General features: G+C 41.8%; 1 protein-coding gene across 1 annotated transcript in view; it reads left to right on the top strand.

Moving 5' to 3' along the window:
* Window positions 1-14,948, top strand: part of LOC124798560 (glutamate receptor ionotropic, kainate glr-3-like) — a 98,814-nt gene that overhangs the window by 47,990 nt on the left and 35,876 nt on the right. The window lies entirely within an intron of this gene.

Genomic DNA, 14,948 nt, shown 5'->3' on the forward strand with positions numbered 1-14,948 from the left:
GTTTTATTTTTATGTTTGGATGTGGTTATTGAAAACCCTCTTTTAGAAATATTATTGTTCAAAATTTTGTCAAAATACTGTAATTTAACAAACATCTTTGCTCTCAGATGAAAATTTCATTTTATGGAATTAATTGGCTTTCTTAAAGTTCACCCAGAAAGGAGATTGAAAAATATTTTCTTCTTTTCTGTTATGATTGTGTAAAGACTTAAGTGGGAGGTTAATATTGACTTACATCTCCATTCTTTAGTATTGTGCAATTCTGCTCACAAGATAGAGACATTGGTCGTATCAGACTTGATCTCTTTTGACCTCGTCTGTGTGAAGCAGCTAGGTAGATGTTCACAACCTGTGGTGAACATCCCAAAAGTACTTGGGGAAACTTATTGGCACTCACTCAACATAGCAAATGCCTCCAGTAACTTTATTTTTTAGTCCTTTTGTAGTGACCAGATTATTTCTTTCTGTTTATGTTTATAGATGTGCAGATTGGGGTGATAGATTTTCCCTCACAGTAACTTTCATTTCCATCTTGGTTTCTGATTTCATCTTTGATTCAATTCATGAATCTATTACGCCAATTTAACATTGTCTTTGTCCATTTGGAGTTAACAGTAATCCTACCACTGAGGAAAGTTGCCACAGTACTGTGAGAGTTGTAATATGGATGCCAGGTTTCTGAGTCAGTGGAAACAACGTTTAGATCAGCAAAAACAGTAGTTCCACCAAGAACCGACGCTGCATCAACAACAGCAACAGGAGGAGCATCATTTTCAGCTACTGAAACAGCAACAATAGTCAGTATTAATGGCACCAGCATGACCAATGCCTGTCGCTAAATTCAAAGACATGGAGGAAAATTGAACAGTCTACGTGGGTAGTTTCCTCCCTTATTAAAATGCATGTAGCATTTCAGATTCTGTTTGTCAATGCACTATTTAATTGGCCTCAAGAAGTAAGTTACATGAGTTAACCCAAAAGCTAGAGCTAATGTCTGACCTCATTAGTTTTGAGCTCTCTGCAGTCTGTGATTTTCTGCCTAAACATTATAGGCACAATAGCTAAAATATAATGAATGTGCAAAACAGAGCCAGATGAATTCCATGTGACTTGGACCATGAAATTGGTGGAAATTAATATGTGGTTTTCCATCTGTCACCTCTACAACAGCCTGTACTCTGCTGGGGACACTCTCAGTGAGGTGTCGGAAATTCTGTGGAGAAATGGCAGCCCATTCTTCCTCAAGGGCCAAAGTCAGTAATGACAGTAATGTTGGATGCTGGCATCAATGGTGAAGTCAACATTCTAACTCATTCCAAAGGTATTCCATTGTGTTCAGGTCAGGACTGTGAGCAGGCCAGTACATTTCAGGAATGTTATTGTCCACAAACCATTGCCTTACAGATCCTGCTTTATGACAGCGTGCACTGTCATGCTGATACAAACAGTCATCATCTCCAAAGTGCTATATGGAGTGCTGATGGCACTTTGTGATTTTATGTGATTTTGTACAGCCACCCTCCACAATGCTCAATGGTCCCTGTATGTCAGTACATAAGTCCTTCATAATCTAGATTTAGCTGTGGTTGTTTGTTCATATTTCCACTTCACAATCACATCACTTGGACAGCTTTAGAAGGGTTGAAATGTCCCTTATATATTTGTTACTCAGGTGACTTCCACTACCTAGTCCACATTTGAAGTTTGAGTTCTTTGAGCTCTACTGACTGACACATTCTACTGTTACTGCTGCTCTATTGACAACACAGTACTCCCCACTTCCTTTTACACTGGGTGGTCAGTGTCTCATGACATCTAGTGTGGTCATGCTCTGAGTATAACATGAAGCATGAGTAACACCAGTGCCCACACCGTGAAGCCGAATGTGACACACGCCCCAAGCTGGGTTATCAAACTGGGCTTGTGCCTGTAAGCACCAGGGTGCAACATGCCACGCCACATCATCTTATCAGTATGGTCAGTAAATGGAATGCCAACTAAACTAGTGGTCAAGTAGGCCTTCAAATGCCATGATGTGGCATTCCAGATATGTACATGAGCTACAGTGTCTTTAACTAACTGGTAAACTTCCCTACGGATTCACACTCCATGGTTCTGGTGACTATAATGGGAAGCAGTTTTTTACAGAAGACAGCACATCCTGCCATAGAGTGAAATAAACATTAAATCAAGTTTACTGTATGCAACTTGAACTCTAACACAGCTTGTAGTTAGATCAACAGTAGCAAATAATGTTTTTGGTTTAGATCCATTTACATTATTCGGGTTTTTAGTCAGTGACGAGGTGTGACTAGTATCAAGTTTCTTCCTGTCTCTTTGTTTAGATTAGGTGATTGCAATGTATAAGCAATTATCTGCACATGGAATCAATTGCACAAAAGATGTTCTTATGCATATCTTGCTAAAATCATCCACACAATCTCGTTTCTTCAGAGCAAGGACAAATCCATTTGCTGGGTGGGATATTGTTAACATAAAATTAGAGAGACTTCAAAGACTGATGTAGTTGCACCTGTATTAATTATACAGGGTGGGTCAGATAAAAGTAGCCAAGTGATTATAAAGGAAATGAAGTGAAATTACAGAAACGAAGAGCTGAAATGGACTCACTATTTACTTACATTGAAAAATATAGTGAAAAGTACATGTATAGAAGATGTTGAAAGTGACCCTCAGCAACATCAATACACGGCTGTGCACTTCTAAGTCTATTCAGATACACCTGATGTAAAATTCTGATATTAGTGGCAGCAACTTCATGGCTGATGTTGTGTTTCAGTTCCTGCGTTTTGCGTGGATTTGTTTCAGAGACCTTGCTCTTCAAGTGTCCCCACAGGAAAAAATAGCATGTCATTAGATCCAATGAATGTGGCGACCATTAATGTTTGTTGACAGTTTGTTCCTCAGTGAAGACAACATGGACTCATTCCAGGAATACCTCAGATGTCTGAGATGTTGCTCCATCTTGCTTGAAGAAGCAGTGTTGTCTTTTATATTCAGTTAGTTGAACATAAAATCTATCAAAGATTTCCATATATGCAACTGTGTTGAGGACAGTGTCAAAAAATATCAGTCCAATGATGCTTGTTCCTGTTACATTGCATCAAACACCAATTTTTTCATTAAGGCATGGTTGCTGACATGTAGTGTCAGGGTTCTCCATTGCTCAGTACCTCACATTCTGTAAATTCACATGACCAGAAAGATGAAACCATGCTTCATCAAGCATGAAGTGGTGGAAAGGGTCTAATAAACCACGATTGATGTTATTCAAAAGCCACATCAGTAATCCATACTTTTCTTACTGTCATCTTCCCATAATTGCTGCACAACCATCACATAATATGGCTTCAAATTGAAGACTTTTCAATACTTGCTGGCAACTCTTCCTACTTACATGCACCTGTTGGGCCAATTTATGTTTACACTTCTTTTCCTTTGAATAATTCTTTAGCAAATGTCTGCAATAATTTCTGGTATACAAACTGAAGGGATTCTTTGCCATTTTACATTTTGCACAGATCAATAGGTGCATGTTTTTGTACAGACTGTGTATAGCTCTCTTTGCTGGTAATCCTCTATCCCTGGAATTGACCCTGAAAATTTCATGAGTTTCTTTAAATGAACTTGCTTTCACATATGTTTCCACAATGTCAATTCTTTCTTCTATTGAGAAAGTCATTTTGCATACTTTAAAGAGAAATGTCTAACTTTACTGATGAAGTACACTGAAATGCTGATAGAAAAATGTTAGCTGTTTACTCTGTTTCAGAAGTCAAAATACTGAATTTGCATTCAAAGAAGGGGGTGGGGGTGGGGGTAGGGGGGTGGGTTGGGGGTGGGGAGCTCATCGTAACTGTGCCACCCTGCACAGCAGTAACAATAAAAAAACTAAACAAATGTACAAGGATATGCAGAGATTTCAAGGCTGCAGTCAATGTGTCACTATTACTGGTTTGCATTCAGAGTGGCTAATGCTCCCACAGTGTTTCAAAGATATGTCAATAAATTAATCCAAGATATTCTGAACTGAACAAATTATCTTAATGTCTTTGTTGTATCATGATCTATTCAAAAACAGCACATGGCTAGTCTGCAAGTGCCGGCTTAACAAACACAACCTATCCAAGTCAAAAATTTACTAATTAAGAAACATTTAAGTAAGAATAGGCCTGATTATGACCAATTCAAAATAAAACTAAAGACTTACCCCATTTAAAATGTCTGAAAGCTATATGGCAAGCAGCAGTGTTCTTTGCAAAGCTACATGACCAGTAGCACTGTGTGATAAACATGCCTCCCATGTTACAAATTTTCCTTTAAAAAGTACCAATATAAATAAGTATGTGAAATATTAAACTTCTGATAGGAGATAAATAGGAGCTAACTGATACAATTAAAGAAGTAGCAATTTTTTTCCAAAGAAGTGGCTTTCTCTCTGATTACTAGATTACATTTGTCCATCACAAATAACATTAAGCCATATAGTGATAGCTGACTGTTAATATGTTTCAAGTTTCTATGATTTGCTTTTTCTTAAATGTATACTTTCACTCATTCCATATCACTGAAGACTCCTTCTTGAAAGGATCTATGGAATGTGATGAGTTAATGGGTGAGTTCTCCTTTTGATACAAAATATATAATTTGTTTGCAATCTTACACTAGCACCACTTCTATCATTCACGGAACAAGACTGGACCTTTGCAAACTATTTATATAGAAGAATAGGAATCACAGTATCCTATTGTTCAGCATTCTGTGAAATGTAACCGAAGGGGATAGGACCTTGATTCTTGCTATCCATTCACCTGTAAAAGGTTTGTCATTCTCTACCATAGACTTCCTCCCTCTCCTTTTACATTTACATTGTGCATTATGATATTATTTCTGTCTGTCTGTACTCACTTCCCATGTCTTGCTCATTATATGAGCTTTCTTTCCTCTTTCCTTTAAAAATTGATGAGCCCAGTACTTCTACTTATTAATATTAAGAGCCAATTCTTACTAACACCATGGAATTCATATCTTGACTGCTAGTCCATTATTACTTTTGAATCATTTCTTGTAATTGAGTCTGTCTTAACCAGGGGTTGACATAACTTTCCCTTCTTTTTACCCCTGTAAATCTTTCCCTTAGTCTTAATATTCCTAATCATTTTCTTTAAGCAAGTTATTTTACAATTCTGCAAACTAGAGCTCCAACCCAACTTAACTTTATTTTATGTGTATTAGCTTTACCCTCCTTATTTCTGCTTTGGTGGCTGCTAAGTATACGCTTCTCTATGGTAAAAGTATTATTGTATATAGTGCCAACTGAATACTCGCAATTACTGAGGGTATTTTTGTTACAGCTCTACAATTACAAGAAAATGCATGTTTTCTCACCAGATGAACTTAACTTTATTAAAGCAAAGCATCATCAGTGGTCTGTAACTGAAGGTATTTACAACCAACTGATGATGCTATACTTCAATGAAACGAAATATGCCTGGTAAGAAAAACGTGCACTTTCTTGCAGTTGTAACAAAGGAACAAAAATACCCTCAGGAACTGCAAAGCAGTTATGGACAATATGACCATACAAATGAAGAATTTAACACTCACAGCTTTACAGTGACACACTTTTTAAACTAACTGCCGTTTGTTGTGCATCATATACAGAATATGAACATTTAGATTTATTTATTAGCTATCTTTAAGCATTAAAAATGCATTTGTCTATTATGTACATAAACACCTTACATATAAAATTACATAAATAACATACATGGCATAAAAGATATTTTAGATAATTATTGTCTATAATGATACAAAACTGTCCATTATATGAGTTTAATCTAATGAAACTCCATTAGTGTATCAGGTCATCTGTAGGACACTTTATGAACTATTCTATTATATAAAATGATTTTTCTCGAAGCTATTTCTGTCTTGCACTTACAAACATACTCAATGACACACTGTGTGCCTGTAGTGACAACACGTTAAACAGTTTTACCTCAATGTACATGGAACTATGATGGGTTTTTTAAGTCTAGCAACAGTGATGTCAGTTTACTGTTTCAGGCAAGTGTTATGTTGGTGAACAGATTGTTGTACTTTGTGACTGTATTGGTTTTCTTTTGTAGGTACTATAAAGAGGGACATAACTGTTGGTATTTTAAGTTTTTTGAAATGTCGTCTACAAAATTCATTATTTCTGACCCAACAGATACATCTGATTATCTTCTTGTGCCAACTGAGAACTTTTTCGCTCATGGTAATACCTCATAACAAAATATCATAAGTCAAGTGGGTGTGGAAAAAGGCATCTCTAATCAGATCCTACCTGAGTGATAGAAGATAAATTGTGTATTTCAGTGATGTGAGGTCAAATGTTTTGGATATCATGCAGGGTGTGCCAGAGGGTTCTGTGTTTAGACCTTTACTCTTCATAATATTTGTAAATGACTTGCCCAGCACTATATTGTGTAAATCCACACTCTATGCAGATGATACCATTTTTGTTATAGATGGGATAGACTTAAGAACATGAAAGCAGGAAAGCAGGAAAGTAATCTCAGAGCAGCCAACAAGTGGTTCCAAATCAATGAATGGTTTATTAATCAGGGAAAAACTTTAAATATCTTCTTTAGCTTATGTGTTAAAGATGACAGCAATGGTTGTGCTTCAGCTAAACTACTAGGGACCCACCTTGACTGAAAATTAACATGGAAGAATCATACCAATTATATCTGTACTAAGTTAGCAAGTGTGACCATAGCAGAAGAGTTTTTACAGCAGTATGCTATGGCTGACGAATCAGATGCCTTGCTGAGATTCACAAAGGTAACTTTAACAGATAATCTTGATTCAAATGATGATAGTATAAATGAAATAAAATTTTCAACTGCTTCTACTGTTGACAAGCCGTACTGAGCTGTACTGAGTGTTACTAAGAATATTTTTCACAGACAGGTGTTGATTGATTTGGAGCTGTATTCAATATTCCATTACTTCTGAAATTATCGGTACAAATGAGATTGGGTAGTAATCATTAGGACAAGACTTGTCACATTTTTTTGTGCAGAGGAGAAAGGATATCAGTTTTTTGTGATGAAGGGAAAGAGCCACTGCCAAACATCCAGTTTATAAGAGAACACAGTGGACGTGATATCACATCCACAATTCTTTTGGTAATAAGATTGGAGAGGCCATAAATATTCTGCATTTTTGAGTAACTTAATTTTGCTATTGCAATTGTAATATCAGTTACTTTTACCTCAATTTGTTTAAAGACAGGAACTATATCTAAAAAAAATTTGCATGATTTGAGTTATGGATGTTACTATACTTATGGCTATGTTTGGTTGCAACTATGGTATTAATTTTTAGCATTAATGAAGAAAGTGTTGAAACCATCTGGTGTGACACCAATATCACTGGAACTACTTTTCCTAATACCTTTACTTCTACCCAGATGAGTCTTGACAACAGTCCAGAATGCTTTACATTTATTTTGAGACTTATTAATATAACATCATTTGCCTTTTACTTGTGCAATCTAATGTGCCTTGCATTTCTTCTTTTGCTCTTTTTACTTGAATATTCCTTGATTTGTCATAGGAAATAATTAACAGAGTTCTCAGTACTTCTAAATCAGGTGCAAAGCAGTTATGTTCAGATGAGAGGCCATATTTCCTGGCAGTTCCCTTATTTTTTCATTACTTTAGTGCAATGAGTTTGGAATATATCTGACAGTGCATTAATAAATAATGTAGATGTATTTGCAATATGACTACTTTCAAGGGGAACATCATTACAGTTTATCATCTTTAGCTGTGTTCAGTAGTTATCAGTACTGTCCTCATTCTGATGTATAATGTACTTAATTTTGTGGGAATCGGATATGGACTCTTTAGTTTTTAATTTTAATGAGATCCCTTTATGGTTTGATGAAAAATGTTTATTGAACAACCCTAGCTCATACTGATTTGTTTCGACATTACTAATTACATTATCAAGACAGTCAGATTTGTGTTGTTGAGTTATCACTACTACAGTACAGGTAATGTGATCTTAGCATATTGAGTAGATTAAGTTGTTTAGGTGTCCTTAGTCTTATGTCAACATTTATTTTACCAAACATTAAAATCCTATGTTTAAACCATTTCTCAATGTATAAATTCAGTTTCTGTAAGGTCTGCACAAATACGAGGTCTATTCAAAAAATTCTGGAACATTCGTAATTTTGCACCAATGGTGTGTTGAAGCAAAATGTAGTTGGCATCCCTTCATACACCTGTGTTTAATGTGTAACTGCAAGAAGTTTCATTACTGTATGTCTCTTAGTTTTGTTCAGTGCTGTATTGAGTAGAACATTGTTTTGCATTGTTTGTGAATTTAAAGATGGCAGAGTTAGAAGGGCAATGCATCTGCATTAAGTTTTGCATGAGACTCATAAAACCCTTTACAGAGACATATTCAGTGTTACAAATGGTTCACATTGTTTAAAAATGGCTGAACAGAAGTTAAAGATCACCCTCATTCAGGACACCCTTCCCTTCATGTCTACTGATGACACTGAAGTCAGGAACATCAACAAAATTTGTAAATAATAGATTTCACCTATCAGTCGTCCTTTGGAATTTTTATTGGCAGGTCTAGATTTCAGCTAGAAACTAGCCACTCTCAATGCACTATCATTTTTGGTTAATGCATGCCAACAGGCATTACATTCATTAACCAAAAATGATAGTGCATTGAGAATGGCTAGTTTCTAGCCGAAATCTAGATCTGCCAATAAAAATTCCAAAGGACGACTGAGAGCTGAAATCTATTGTTTACAAATCAAAATAATGGTCGCTGTGTGCAACAGCCTCTGAATGGAGGGTAAAATGATCAACAAAAGTGTGCGTTCAGATTGGAGACTTTTGTGGCGGTGTTTGTAGCGTCAAACACTTGGCTGTAGAAATGGCTTACGAAGTCACCGCCACACTTTTAATAGCGGGCCGACCGGTCCGCTGGAACAGTAAACAGAAAGATGAAACCCCAAACACTCTGATTAAATAAAAGTCGGTACTTATCTTTATTGATGAAGATACAGAAACACAATAGTGAACTCGGTGTCTACAGAAATCTGTCTATTTCGAGTCGGAGCGGCTAGGTCAGCGTCGGCTGACGACAAACAACAACTCTGCTGCGATGAACACACAACTGACTAACAAGTACACAATTCAGTGGCGAGTATACAACTGAGCGGCGAATACAGAACTGTCCTAGCGCTCGCGACTCCAGCGCTTAAGAAACCAGAAGCCAGCGGTGGCGCGCGCAGACTTGCGGCGATTTGCTGTCTCGCTGGCGCTGCTTATGCGGACGGCGTCCGGACTTTGATGCTGCCAACCTTTTGGCAGCGGGCTCGGTTGGCATTACTGCCTAGGATATAACACTCCTCCCCCCCAAATCGCCGCACCGTCGTTGAATAGTGACGTGGCGAGCGTCGACGGCGGGGGAGGGGTCTGGCCGCAGGCGTAGCAGAAGAGACCGGGGCGGAGACTGTTGTCGGTGGCAGTCCCCGGTCCGCACCCCAGCATTGGCTGCGCGGGGCCTCGGGAAACACCGACTGAAAACCAAGGTCAGGGTGCACGCCTGTGACCATGGGCGCAGCTTCTGGTACTGGACGCGACGGGGCGTCGGGACCCACGAAGAGAGGCAGCGTCTCCTGACGCTGCGTCGACGGCTGCTGAGTGGGCGCCGGACAAGGCGCTGCGGTGTCAGACTCCTTGGGGGTGCCCAAGGAAAGCGGCTGCAGGACAGGCTGCACAGCCACCGCTTGGGAAGGCGGCCCGGCTGAGGGGTCGACGTCCATCAGCTCCGAAGGCGGTGGCGACTGAAGAGGGACCACAGGCGCCGCAGCGACCACCTGGGGCGCTCCCGGATGAAGCTGCGCGGGAGGCATCAACGGGATGGGCTGTCGGCGTGGTAGCGGCGACGGCTGCTGCTGCTGCCCGGGGGGGCGGCAGCGAAGTCGGAAGGCGCGGCTGGAACCCGCCGCGGACCAAATCTGTGGACAAAGAACGAGCGGCAGAATCCGGGCGGCCAGCGCGGCGCAACTGGTTCTGATGCCTCCTGTGCACCCCAGTAGCACCTTGAACAGTATAAAAACCGCGACCCTGGACATGTATCACGGTACCACGTTCCCAACGACGGCGACCGTGATAAACTCTGAAAAAAAACGGCGTCGTTGCGCTGAAAACGCGTGCAATGCTCAGAAGCGGCAGGTCGATCCGGGGGGTGCAACAACCGTAGTAGGGTGCGATGACGACGGCCGTGGAGAAGCTCCGCAGGCGAAGGGCCGTCGCGTGGCGTGGTCCGGTACGACGACAGGAACGTGATGAGGGCCTGCTGACGAGAGTGCGTAGCACGAAGGCGGTCCATATGATCCTTGAATGTGCGTACAAAACGTTCCGCTGCACCATTCGATTGAGGGTGGAACGGCGGAGTAAGAACATGGCGAATGCCATTGGCAGAACAAAAACTTTCAAATTCAGCAGAGGTAAATTGTGGACCATTGTCAGACACTAAAACTTCTGGAAGACCCTCAATACAAAAAATTGAAGTCAACGCCTGTACAGTTTGTGCAGACGTTGTAGACTGCATGGGCACAACAAACGGAAAATTACTAAATGCATCTATCACGATGAGCCAACGAGAATTCCAATATGGACCAGCGAAATCAATATGTACTCGCTGCCAGGGACCGGCAGGGCGTGCCCACTCAAAATAGCATTGAGGCGGAGCAGCTTGGTGTTCGGCACACGTCGAACAATCTGTAGACATCTGCGTAATCTGCTTATCAATGCCGATCCATGTACAATGACGGCGGGCAAGCTGCTTGGTGCGGACCACTCCCCAATGACCTTGATGCAACAAGTCGAGGACCTTGGATTGGAGCACTCGGGGAACCACTACACGAAGCTGGTCATTCTCGGTGCGCGAAACAGACAACAGATGACGTTGCGGATAATAGCGACGAACCACAGGATCCGATATGTCCTTTGCCTTGGACAGCCAACCACGTTGAACAAAACGTAATAGTAAACTCAGATGAGGATCCGTAGCTGTCTCACGTGCCACCTGACGATAATCAATCGGAAAATCCCGGAGGGATTGATGCTCATCGGCGTCAATCTGATGGCAAGAGTCGTCAGAGGAATCGAAGACATCATCCACAGCAATCGGCAATCTAGAAAGCGCGTCAGCATTTGCATGCTGAGCTGTAGGGCGATACAGTATCTCATACTGGTATTGTGATAACAAAAGAGCCCAACGTTGTAGTCTCTGAGCTGTCCGCTGAGGAACTGGTTTAGACGGATGAAACAGTGACGTCAGGGGCTTGTGATCTGTGACTAAATACAATGGTCTACCATAGAGGTAGTGATGGAATTTTGTGACACCGAACACAATAGCCAACGCTTCCTTGTCCAATTGGCTATAATTACACTGAGCTTTGTTTAGCAATTTAGATGCGAACGCAATAGGACGTTCGGTGTTACCGACTCGGTGAGACAACACAGCACCGAGGCCGAAAGAAGAGGCATCACAAGCTAACACCAGAGGCTTGTTAGGGTCGTAATGGACCAGACAACGATCATTCAGTAAAGCCTCTTTAAGCTGCTGAAAGGCTGATTGGCAATCAGCTGACCACACAAACGGAACATTCTTACGGCGGAGATGATGCAACGGTGCAGCAATCTGTGATGCATTAGGTATAAACCTAATATAATATGTCAATGTGCCAAGAACTGCTTGCAATTCATGCAGATTGCGAGGGGCGGGCAAATCACGAATAGCTGCTAAATGTGACTGGGAGGGATGAATGCCTTGAGCGTTAATAACATGTCCCAGATACTCCAGCTCCGTAAGGAAAAATGAACATTTATCGATGTTGCAACGTAGGCCTGCCTGAGACAACACTTTAAACAAACACTCCAAATTACGGAAATGTTCAGCAGGCGTCCGACCGGACACAACAATATCGTCTAAATAGTTGCAACACGATGGCACATTAGCCAGAAGTTGTGACAAAAAACGCTGAAAAACAGCTGGAGCTGACGCACAACCAAAAGGCAAACGCAGAAAACGGAACAACCCCAACGACGTGTTTATGACAAAATACTGTTGTGATTGCTCGTCGAGGGGCAATTGCAAATATGCTTCACGGAGATCTATTTTGGAAAAGAAACGAGCTTCCCCTAACTTATCCATCAGCTCGTCCGGTCGAGGCAAAGGAAAAGAATCAATGACAGTCTGAGGATTAACTGTCGACTTAAAATCAGCACACAAACGTAACTTGCCAGACGGTTTCTTTATAATAACTAAGGGAGAAGCCCACTGGCTCGCTGAAACGGGTTGAATAACACCGTTGTTTTGCCAACGACGAAGTTCATCTTCTACAGGTGCCCGGAGGGCGTGAGGCACTGGACGAGCACGACAAAATCGAGGCTGAGCATTATCTTTTAACGTAATATGAGCGGCAAAGTTCGCAGCACAACCTAGTTCGTCTTTAAAGATGTCACTGTATCGTTTACACAAATCGGTTATGCTGTCGTGAGGAACAACAACAGAATTAATTTGCAACACATTGTCTTGGATAGACAGGCCAAACAAGTCAAAACAGTCCAATCCGAAAATGTTTACACTGTCTGTAGCGCGGAGCACTGTGAATGAAACTGTTTTTGTATTGCCACGGAATGTGGCTGGCACGCTACATACACCTAACACAGGAATGTGTTCACCACTATAAGTAGCCAAAGAATGTTTTGCCGCTGAAAGTTTAGGCCGGCCGATAGCCGCATACGTAGCACCATTTATGAGAGTCACAGACGCACCAGTGTCTAATTGAAAATTGAAGGTCTTATCCTGGATGCGTAGCTTCACAAATAGTTTATTACACTGTCTCTGGATTGGTGCAGTGGAGGCGGAAGACACAAAATCAGCGCGTTTAGCGTGTGTTCGCTGCTTACGACAACTCGTGGGTTGGGCGGGTGGAACAACAACTCCCGCGTCACTTGCAGTCTGTACATCACTTTTCACAGCGTTTGAATTACGCTTGGGTCGCATAGCAGAGGGCTGGGTGGGTGGCTTATTGCGAACAAGTTTATTACCCACATGAACCGTGGAAGAGTCTTTAAACGCGACCTTCTGTGCGGGCTGGCTTTGAAGAACATGAATATCCATGGGCTGGGCAGCACTAGAATTGTTCTTGCGTTTACGCAAACAAACAGTCTGGATGTGTCCTTTCCTTTGACAAAAGTGACAAACCGCGTTTCTTAGCGGGCAACGTCCACGAGGATGAACAAGAACACACTTAGGGCAAGACTTAACTCTATCATTTTGCACACGCGGCTGACGAATGTGTTTAACAGGACGCGGCCGGCTGGTGTTTACAGTCTGACTCTGCCGGTGGGGCCGCGGGCGTGACATAACTTGCTTAGCACAGGCAATTTGAGAAATACATGGCTGATCTAACTCACACTCAGCATAGGCAAAAGTATCTTGGGCTTCAATGATGTTCATCACAGTCTCTAATGACGGGTCAGGCAACTTTAAGATAGCAGCACGAATATGAGAATCTGCAATGTTTTGAGTAATAGCGTCTCGTAGCATGACATCACTGTAGGAAGCACCACACACACACAATTAAATCGGCACTGACGGGTGAGGCCCCGTAAATCTGTTAACCACTGTTTATTAGATTGATGTGGCAGTTTCTTTAATCTGAAGAACTTGAATCTGGCTGCTGCCACATGAACTCGCGACTCGAAATACTCAGCAAGCTTGTTAACAACAACGTCATAGTCTAAAGCTTCTGGCTGGGATTCCGGGAACAACTTACAAAGCAGTCGATAGACTTCCACGCCTGCAGTGGAAATTAAATAAAGCTGCCGCTCAGTACCTGTGATTTTGTAGACTGTCATGTGCGCCTGCAACTGCGCGAAATATTCTCGCCATTCTTCTCTGGATTCATTAAAAGCCCGGAACTGTGGTGCTGCCTGTGCTTGTTCCTTTTGTGTTGGAGGATTAGCCGCTTGTTTGGCGATTGCTTCCACCAGACTTTGGATTTGCTGACTCTGTAACAAGATCAACTGTTGTAATTCGGCAGACATAGTGAACACAAATTAAACCAGCCCCCAAAATTTTATCTCGACAATTAGTATAACAAGAACAAGTTGAACCAGCCCTGCACACGAGTTCGGAAGTCCTCGTCGCCAGTTTTGTGGCGGTGTTCGTAGCGTCAAACACTTGGCTGTAGAAATGGCTTACGAAGTCACCGCCACACTTTTAATAGCGGGCCGACCGGTCCGCTGGAACAGTAAACAGAAAGATGAAACCCCAAACACTCTGATTAAATAAAAGTCGGTACTTATCTTTATTGATGAAGATACAGAAACACAATAGTGAACTCGGTGTCTACAGAAATCTGTCTATTTCGAGTCGGAGCGGCTAGGTCAGCATCGGCTGATGACAAACAACAACTCTGCTGCGATGAACACACAACTGACTAACAAGTACACAATTCAGTGGCGAGTATACAACTGAGCGGCGAATACAGAACTGTCCTAGCGCTCGCGACTCCAGCGCTTAACAAACCAGAAGCCAGCGGTGGCGCGCGCAGACTTGCGGCGATTTGCTGTCTCGCTGGCGCTGCTTATGCGGACGGTGTCCGGACTTTGATGCTGCCAACCTTTTGGCAGCGGGCTCGGTTGGCATTACTGCCTAGGATATAACAGAGACTGACTGTCCAAGCGATTGCAGAAGAATGTAACTCCTCAGTTAGATCATGTCATGAAATCCTGGCATAGCATCTCAGAATGAATCACGTTGACATCGAGTTTGTAGCACTGCTCATGAGTCAGGACCAGAAAGACCTTCATCTCACAATC

The sequence above is a fragment of the Schistocerca piceifrons genome, chromosome 5, assembly GCF_021461385.2.
Source record: "Schistocerca piceifrons isolate TAMUIC-IGC-003096 chromosome 5, iqSchPice1.1, whole genome shotgun sequence".
NCBI lineage: Eukaryota > Metazoa > Arthropoda > Insecta > Orthoptera > Acrididae > Schistocerca > Schistocerca piceifrons.